A 10,213-nucleotide genomic window follows, 5' to 3' on the forward strand; every position below is an offset into this window, starting at 1 on the left:
ACTTTGAATTTCAAATGGAGCTGAGGCTTGATAACAATTTACAAGTGCTTTGTTACTTCCAAGACACGGACTTTTGTGCTTGCTTGACTATCTTTCACTTGTTAGCTTGCTTCTTTACGTATTCAATGCATTTGCTGGAGCATGTGATACTTCTCTTGCTAGTAGCTTCTCTTGCTAGTAGCGTCTCTTGCTAGTAGCGTCGGTCCAACCATCTCGTTGCCTTCTCCGGAGCAGTGGAGTGTTCTACTATGCCGGCTTGTACACATACACGAGAGACACGAGAGTTCTTCTTTACTGATGTTTACTGTGCTTCTCTTAACGTACAGGTACACCGTAGAACTGGTGAATACAAATGTACAAGAAAATTATATTTCAGCATTAAAACATATTACAATATAAAATTCACAAAATATAAACAAACATACCACTTTGGCCTGCAAGTAGACAAACCGGTGTAACTGGAACTTAGGACTTATTTCTTCTTTAACATTCACACGGCTAGACCGTCACCATGAGCAGCTTCTCTGACCTTACTTCCCAAAACAGGAAGTGACCTCTGCCCTTACCTTATATTTACAAAATTAACCGGCTATTTTCCATGTATCAAATTAACTGTACACCAATCCGGTAGGCAAAAAAGGAAAATGTTAACATGCTCAACACAAAAATAAAACATACAAAATAAAATGAGTTAGTTACATTATCATTACAAGAGCTCCGCCTAGTGGTCAAATACTAACATTTCACCAACTGTTACAGAAGTCATAAAACAATAAAAGAGGCTCCCTTTATCAAGAGCATCCCAGCACTCACACATCCCAACTGTAGTTCCATAGTTTTTCCACCTTTTTCATTACAAACAGTTTATCTTATCTTATCATGTCAGAGGTCAACTGAAACCATGTCCAACTGAACCTCCAAAGGTTTTACACCTTTTCTTACACCCCACACCTTTATCTCTGCAGGCAGACAATTACACCTCCTACTGACTAACTGTACCTCTATAGTTTCCACCTTTTTTCATTACAAACTGCTCTTTTATCTGTCAATTACACTTTCTACAGACCAACTGAACCTCCATAGGCTTTCCACCTTTCTTCTTTACATCCTACTCTTTTATCTCTACATCTCAGAGCCCAACTGAAACCAAGTCCGCCTATATAAAAACACCCTAATCAGAAACCCTGTATTTTTCCTCAGCACGTCACAACTACCGCAAGGTATAGCGTTTTAACTTTTTACTTTTTCGGATCCCAGACACAGCGGTGTGAGGTACTTAGCACACAGTTTGGACATGTAGATAACATCGTTTGTTTGGAACACAGGAGCAGAGAGGTAGAATTCACATGAGTTTAATTTAATCAAACCTCATTTTACGGATCTAAGTGGCTCCTCATCACGAGCCAATTCACCATTTTATTTAAATATCTGAATTTTCGGAATGATGATCCAAGCGGGACACAGAGGCTGCTAGTTTTAACACACCAGAATGCAAATATAAATAAAAGCCTGACTATCCTGAGAGCTGCAGCGACACCGTTCTTTCACACGGATGCCTGGATGTGCGTTGGAGCCGACTTTGCTACCCGCACAGAGCGTTTCTGACCTACGGGCGTTGCTTATACAATAGAGAAAAGCAACAATATAGCGCGTTTCTCTGCTCCAAGACATCCCAGGGCCTTTCACAAGGTAAGCATGTCTGTTATACCCAGAGCATAAATGTCTGTATGTCAGCGCTGATTATTCAAACCCTGTTTAAAATGTGACACATATGTTGTCTGAAAACAAATCCTCTAAATTTGCAAAGTTACTGATTTAAAAATATATTTTCAAATTTTTAGTTGCATGACAAACATATGATAGACTCTTGAGCATATTTATTTATATAGCTACATTCACAATGGTATAACCGTGCTGAATAAAAGATGCCCAAGCACCAATGCACTCTAATGCAAACCTCTAAACTGCATGTTGATAAGTGCATGAAGTATACCTGTGTGTGTGTGTGTGTGTGTGTGTGTGTGTGTGTGTGTGTGTGTGTGTGTGTGTGTGTGTGTGTGTGTGTGTGTGTGTGTGTGTGTGTGTGTGTGTGTGTGCCCTCACAGAAGGAAGGTCACAGCAGGAGCTTTTCTCGAACGCATTTCCAATCAGTTTTTTACAAGAAGTGTGGCTCATACAACGGTATAAATGTATTCTTTGTGATACTTTATAAATATGAAACTCTAAAGATTTTGAGTTCATGCACATTGTGAAGCAAGAATCTAAATATTTGTGTCACAATGATTTCTATAAAAGCATTTTGTTTATGGGGATAATGTGACAAATCTTTTGTGACCCTATTAATGATCAATGATAATTGAAGAGGAACCCTGGCTCGGGACATTTTCATGACAAGTGTCAGCGCAGACATCTACTAACGAGAGAACATGTTTTATCATCATAAACACGGTGATGTGAAGCATCGTTAAAGTGTCACTTCAGTAATGTTGACTCATGTTTTTAATAATGACTTTAAAACACTAATTTCTGTGGTTTATTTTAAGTTTACAGAATATAACATGTGGTAAGACGACGAGTTTTACTTCTCACTGTCCGTGTCATGTGTATCTATTTATCATGTATGCTACTTTGCCGAAAATGTTTCATTGTGTTCATGAAATAAACCAGACTTTCACTGTCTGCATCTTTTACTGTTTTCTGCTTTTGTTCACTCCAAGTTTGACAAACCTACAGATATCCAGAGTTAACTCACTAACAATGTGGCGCAGTCTCAGTGTATTTAGCTGCTTTTTCCCTGAACACAACCAACTAAGAGAAACGCCTGTAGGCCTCACTTTGGTCATTTTGAACGCTGAAGGAGATTTGTTCCATAGACACCTTATACTAGTGTTTCCTGCACTACTATGTTCTATTTAAATCCAGATTCCTTTTATAGTTTGCAGTGAAATTTGTTAAACCGTTGCTTAATGGGACAGAAGTACAAGTCACTCTTTACTAACACATTTATAGATGAGTTTATTGCTGAACGACACAGCTAGCAGTCTCACACACTCTTTAGGTTTTTCAAGTTTTGTGTGTAATGGTTTAGTCTATCAAACCTTACCCTTTTCTCGCCAGTATCACAACAGTGTGACTCCCAAAGTACAGATCAGTAAACAACCAATGATTCTAAATCCAGAACAGAAAGGTACAGTTGGAAGATGAATGATTGCGTTTTTATGATGTGTAGTAAAACGACCCCCTCTTCTTCTTCTCTGTGTTGGTGTTGTTCTTGACTACAGAGAATTGTTTTTACTAAAATGAAACATTTTCAGATGAAAATGTTTCATTTTATTTCACTGTAACACCCCCTCAATGCCATTTTTAGGTGATCCCATGTTTTCATATTTATGCTTTTGGCACTGAGGGTATCTGATACGCACGTTGTCACTGTGTTTTGTGCTACCAGCTGTGAGGGCTCTGCTTTTGCTTTGAGCAGTCTGTTTTTATTTTGTCTCGCGAGTGTGTGTTTTTCAAACCAGATCCTCCTCAATTTGATTTTGTTACCACAAACTTTGTGTGAAGTTCACAACAGAGGTAAAGAGATTTAAACACACCAGTTTAAGGACGCAGCGATTGGACCAGCTGCACAGGGCTGGTGAAGCAGAGAGTGTCGGGGGAGATGTGCAACAGAAGCAGAGGGAACATTTTACAAGATGATAAATGGCACATTTAGGTGATTAAGGATTTGTTGACAAGATTAAAAGACACGTCCGTCAGAGTTCAACAACATTACAGTTTGATTAAATAAAAAGTTTTTAAACTACACAAGGGTCATTTTCTCCTCTGATAGTAAGCATATTAAACATGTCAAGAAAGAAAGAGTATAAAGAAAAATAGTAAATGTGTGTCTAATTAAACTCTTCCTGTGAACCTTATATCATCCTTTAATATGTTCGGTGTTACAAACTTGAAGAAGCACAGAAAAGATCATCAGACATTAATCTAATCAGTTTTCAGCCTTCATTCATATTGAAAAGTTGAAATCTTCCCTGCTAGACCCAAGTGCAGCGTTTAACACCGTTGGCCAGAACATTTTATTACAGCTATTATTAAATGGAGAGTCCTCTTCACACACTGAGGTTAATTATGAAGCTCCACAGGCTTCTGTGCAAAGACCAGTTCTGTTTACATTATACGTGCTTTAGAAGACATAGCATACATTTTCACTGCTATGCATATGATACCCACTTTTATTGGTTAAACTGCCGGGATGTCTTAGACACATAATGAGCTTTAATTTTCTGCTTCTAAGTTCAGATAAAACTGAGGTTATTGTAACGGGGCGTAAAAATCTTAGAAACACTGTGGCTAACAAGATCCTTACTCTGGATGGCATCGCCTTAAGCCGCCTGTTGCAGTCATTTGGCACATTATAAGTCAAATTGAAGCACACGATCCTAAAGCACAACATCAACATTTATTTATATACAAAAATGAAAATTCTTTTTACAGAAAAGAATTGTAACTTCACAATATTGCATTAAGATGAGCAGACAGATTTTAATCTCAGCATCGTGCACACAGATTTTTCAGGACACTGGAAGAGTTCCTGCCGTGGATTTAGATGTTAGTGTTGTGTGGATGATCCCATTCTGTGATCTTTGTGTTACTAACACTGATGCTTTTACACTTTAGGACCCTCGAGACCTCTGCTGCTCAGCCGTCCTGATCGCTGCCTCCACTTTAACCAGAGGCTGTAACCTCAGATCATTTCACCTGCACCGGCAGTAAAACTCTTCTCCAGAACCAAACGTGCCATAAACCCATCACAGCTTCATCATCAGCTCAGTCTCAGCAACATGCAGACGACCGAGCAGCAGAAACTCTGCAGGGAACGTCTGAAGTCTGTTCTTCACTTTTCCCAGCTCACTGTTTATTGAACATGAGACAGAAAAATAACTTCACCTTTAATGTGAAACTTTTATCGCCTGTGACATATTTGCAGGAAGTTTACATGCTGTGATTTAGTGTCACAGCCATAAATATCACACAAGGTAAAAACTACAAGTCCCAGCATCCTCTGTGTTTAGGGAGGAGCAGTGAAAGTGAAAGTGTTGATCCTCCGTTCAGAGCAGCAGGAGGAGGAAGGTGGAGCTGAGGCAGGTGAGTGTTAACATGAATATGTTTCTTCTTATGACATAAAATAATTCCACGCTGTTCGTGTCTGTGGGTGAAACGTGAGGCCGGTCGGCTCCTCTGAGCGCTGGTTTCCTGTAAGTAGAGAGGAAGTGAGTTTAGCTGAGAGAGCAGGAGGAGAGTGAGAGCTGTGCTGAGGCAGGTGAGTGTTAACACCGCTCTGACATTACTGTGTCTCTGTGGCGGGAACAACAGGCTCCGTCAGTGGAGGCAAAAATAATCAGACTTTGGTTTTTCAAAGGAAACTACTTTATGTTGGGAGAAGCCGCGCGCTCATTGGATAACGACTTGTCAATCTCAAGTTATTAGCCAATGAGCGCGCAGGTTCACAGTAAGACCCGCCCTTATCACGACGGGTTTTAAAACTAAAATGGCGACAGAAAGTCGGTGAGTGGAGTTCAGGCTGACTTTATGAAAGTGCGACGTTTGAGCCACTTCCTGTTCTCAGTCCCGGCGTCCTGATCACCGAGGTTTCTGTTGCTCTGATGTCTGATATTGATTATATCGGTAAACAGGCTGTAGGCAGAAACATCAGGTCTGATCTGAAAATCCCTTCAAAAACAAACTTTAAGAGTTTTATGTCCGTGTGAGGCCGCACGCTGATTGGATAACCACCTGTCAGTCTCAAGTTATTAGCCAATGAGCGCGCAGATTCACAGTAAGACCTTATCGCAGCATTTTCTTTAACTAAAACATCGACAGTAAAACTGTAACGTGTCCTGTGATCTATAAACACTCTGTGATGAATAATCTGAAATCATTTTGAGCCTGACAGTAGTTTCCTGTCACAGAGCAGAAGCTGCAGGCAGTTTTTGGCACCTTTATATTTAATTTATTCCAAAATAAATCAATAAAGGTAGAAAAGAACTCTCAGTGACATTAAAAATCTATTTTTAAAGACAGATGTGACCAAGTGCAACAAATATAAGATGAGATGTTTACAGATATTTGAAGTATTGATCATATGTAGAACACAGAGCAGGTCCAATAACAGAGTCATCCTGCTCACAAACAGCAGTTTGGTTTCATGAGCTCACTTCCTGCAGTGATCCTCAGCTTCTCTCCAAAGGAGCCGTAACATGTGGGCTCCTCACCATGATGATGATCCCAAACACACTGAGTTCCTTCATCCACCTGATCATGTACTTATTAAATAATGTGATGGTTTTGGTGTTTTTTAAAGACTTTGAGCCTCTAAAATAACTGGTTTGGACTTTAGGGCCAAAGCTCCAACATTAGAAAGCCGTCAGTGTGATGCTTCCAGTACAACAGCACCTCTGAGTGTGTGTGTTTACCTCTCAGACTAACTCCACCCTGACATCAAGAAGATGGAGGAAGAGGACGGAGCAGCATCTGCAGCATCCAGCTGTGTGTCTGTGAGGAGTGACGGGGTTACACAAACACCTCCACCTTACAGTCATGGACCTGCAGCAATAATGTAAGAACACTACTAACTTTATTAGTCATTTCAACATAACCATGACAGAATCATTGATCTGTGATTGGTTCAAACTGTTTGATCTGAGTTTGATTTTTATTGACTTGTTTTCTTGCTAAGATCTGAACTCTGTAAGTTTAAGTGAAGTCAGTGCAGCAGAATCAGAGAAGAGCTGAGAACAAACTGAGTTCATTCAGAGACAGAAAAACTGGCTGATGATTGGCTGACCTGTCAGCGTTATGAGGCAGACACAATATCACAGAGGGATCAGCTGATCATATGGCTGTCAGAGAGAACTGATCAGTTATTGATGTTTGTGTTTGCAGAGGTCAGAGGTCACAGTCTCCAGTATCCAGCTGTGTGTCTGTGAGGAGTGACTGGTCCAAAGAAATACTTCCTCCAGAGTTCAGTCATGAACCTGCACCAACAATGTTCTTCAATCATGGAGCTCAGCTGACCATGTAAGAGAGCTGCTGACTCAGAGTTCAAAGGTTGTTTCTATAAATATTCTGCCAGTGACATCATAACTTAACCTAACACTGGTCTGTGTATGAAGTATCATTTAGTGGCAGTTGTTAAAGTTGTATAATGATGATGCTAGTTTGGGGTGTATTTTCCTGCTGATGCAAATGCATCTACTTTGCCCTTTGTCTGGTGCTTTGGACAAAGACGTCCAATGAAACTCAGAACAACACAGTTTGCACCACCAGCAGGCAGAGGAAGTGGCTGACATCCAGAAATCCTACCAGTGGCTGAACAAAGCTGGACTGAAAGACAGCACAGAGGCACTAATCATGGCAGCACAGGAACAAGCTCCGAGCACAAGACCCATAGAGCCCGGGGTCTACATGGCTCTTTTTGGGGGGGTTGTGTTGTATTAATAGTGACTTTGTTTCTTTGGACCAAAATCTTTTGTTTTTCAGTTCAGTTGCAACATTGACTAACACTAATGCAGGGGTCGGCAACCTGCGGCTCTTTAGTCCTTACAGTGCGGCTCCTCGTGGTTTGGGAAAATAAATTAGAAGTATTTAGCTGAAGTGTATTTTATTTATGTTCTTTTTTAACTTGTAGTTCTAAATTGGAAGATTATTGTGATATTGAAATATAAAAATAAAATTATATTTTTTTTATTTTTTCGTCGTTCAAATAAGCGTCACACTCGCGGAAGCCGGTGTACCCGCCGAAACGCCGTGCATTTATCGAGACTTTCAGCCCCAGGAAGGCCAGTTATGGATCTTCGGATCCACATTATGTCAGCAGCTGTTCTCCACCGTGAACTAAGTTAAAAACAAACACCGCTCACGCCTCACAGACGACAGCTTACAGTCCTGTAAAGATGAAAGTGACTTCGTACAGCCCCGATCTGCAGAATTTTGCAAATATCTATTTGTCATCTTTCAGCAGCATAGAGCTTTTTTTCCAATTATTTTTTAAAAGTCAGGTCAAGGCTCCAAAAGCACAAAGGAGATATAAGGGTGGCGGCTCACAGCAGTTTTTGTTTGCTACATCATTTTAGTTCAGCTGGGTGTCTTTCCTTTGGTTATATTTCTTTAAGAGTTCAAATGTGTTCATTACATAAATAACATGTAATTTTCTCTGTAGCACTTCATGGATTTCATAAGCAACACACCTTAGTTGTTCACACAAAGCATAAAGGTAAAAAACAGTATATACAGTGTTATCTTCATTCTAGATGTCAAAAAGTATTTGTGGCTCCCAGTGTTTTCTTTTCTGTGGAAACTGGCTCCAAATGGCTCTTTGGGTCCTGAAGGTTGCTGACCCCTGACCTAATGGTATATTTTTTTTAGCTGGATCGTTCTATAAAAACATGAATCAAATCTGAGAAAAGTTTCCACCTGACCTGTTGAATGTTATTGAAGCCAGAAGTTTGCCTTCATACTGTGTTTCTTGCATGCCTTTTGTGGTGTACTAATTGATGTGAAATGAATGCAATGTGGTTGTGTTTGCAGAGGTCAGAGGTCACAGTCTCCAGTATCCAGCTGTGTGTCTGTGAGGAGTGACTGGTCCAAAGACAAACCTCCAGCCTTCAGTGATGAACCTGCAGCAACAGTGAACTTCAATCATGGAGCTCAGCTGACCATGTAAGAGAGCTGCTGACTCAGAGTTCAAAGGTTGTTTCTATAAATGTTCTGCCAGTGACATCATAAATGATTCCTAATGGTGGTCCGGGTACGATAATGCTAGTATCAATCGTAGTAGTAATGCAATCCAAGGTAATGATTTCTTCTCTGCTGCTGTGAACGTCTCTGCAGCCGTCTGTACTCTAATCTGAGACAACTATTACTGACAGAAACCATCACATCATCCAGTTTGTGTGTTTGCAGCTGCTTAAAAGATTTTAAACAGATTAATCAGTAATTCATGTGATGTGTTTGCAGAGGTCAGAGGTCACAGTCTCCAGTATCCAGCTGTGTGTCTGTGAGGAGTGACTCGTCCAAAGACAAACCTCTAAACTTCAGTCATGAACCTGCAGCAACAATGTTCTTCAATCATGGAGCTCAGCTGACCATGTAAGAGAGCTGCTGACTCATTTACGGGTGTTTGAAATTCTGTGACCACTTTGTAATTTTAGTTTATATTTTTAAAGTGTTTTTATTTGTAGTTGCCTGTATTTTTATTACACTGTGTGTAACGTGGTGGTTTGTGCTGTTTGGGATTGTTTTGGTGTATTTGTGTCAGAACATCAGATAAATGATTTCATCACATTTTAAAAGAAAGTATCAGGATAATAATCTGAACTGAGTCATCAGAAATAGAAAGATGGTCTCAACAGGCCACTGAGCTGATCTCCAAAGAAATGCAGAAGATTGAAGAGTCCGAGGCTGTTTATTTGTCACAGGCATCGTCATACACGTACAACACAGTGAAATGTGCTGAGCTGCTCCTGTGACTGGACAAAACATTATAAACAATCATTAAATGAAATAATGAAACATTGTGCAGATGTAATGTTAAAGTGCTTTGTGCCACATTAGCACAGCATGTACTGACAGAGCAGTGCAAGCAGAACAAAGCAAATGAGCAAAGTGATGTAAACAGAGTAACTGAACAGAGTGAGCAGAGTAATATCAGCAGTAATGAAGCAGCAGGATCAGTGTAGCAGCGTGTGACGTCATAATGAATCAGGTATGATCTGAAATATGACAGTGAGACAAGAACATGATGTAAGGTCCTGTTTAAACCCTGATGGTGATGCTATGAGGGGAGCATGTTCTGATTTAGGACTTGGATGGTCTGAGGATAGAAGCTCCTCTCTGTTTGTGTCCTGATGGTGCAGAAGCTTCTGCCTGATTGTAGAAGGAGCTGAAGCCAGCATCATCCCAGAGGTGAAGCTCCTCTGTGTGCAGACCTGAGGTCAGATTCCTCCAGGCTGATGTTCAGGATCTACAGAAACGTGTGGTTGTAGTTATTGCTGCACTGTGTGCTGACAGCAGATACTCAGAACAAAGCGCTGCACACGTGTTCTTTACAAACATCTGTACATAGAAAATATGGATCATGGCAGTGAATGAACACGTTTCTGTCATTTGTTTCATTGGCTTCTTTTTTCTGCCTGTGTTCATGTGATTAATGTCT

General features: G+C 40.4%; 1 protein-coding gene across 1 annotated transcript in view; it reads left to right on the forward strand.

Moving 5' to 3' along the window:
- Positions 1-10,213, forward strand: part of LOC146548102 (NACHT, LRR and PYD domains-containing protein 12-like) — a 431,005-nt gene that overhangs the window by 368,608 nt on the left and 52,184 nt on the right. The gene's annotated exons all lie outside the window — the stretch shown is intronic.

The sequence above is a fragment of the Mchenga conophoros genome, linkage group LG23, assembly GCF_057382185.1.
Source record: "Mchenga conophoros isolate Kocher_MC1m ecotype Shallow Benthic linkage group LG23, M_conophoros_male_GT1.1, whole genome shotgun sequence".
Classification (NCBI taxonomy): domain Eukaryota; kingdom Metazoa; phylum Chordata; class Actinopteri; order Cichliformes; family Cichlidae; genus Mchenga; species Mchenga conophoros.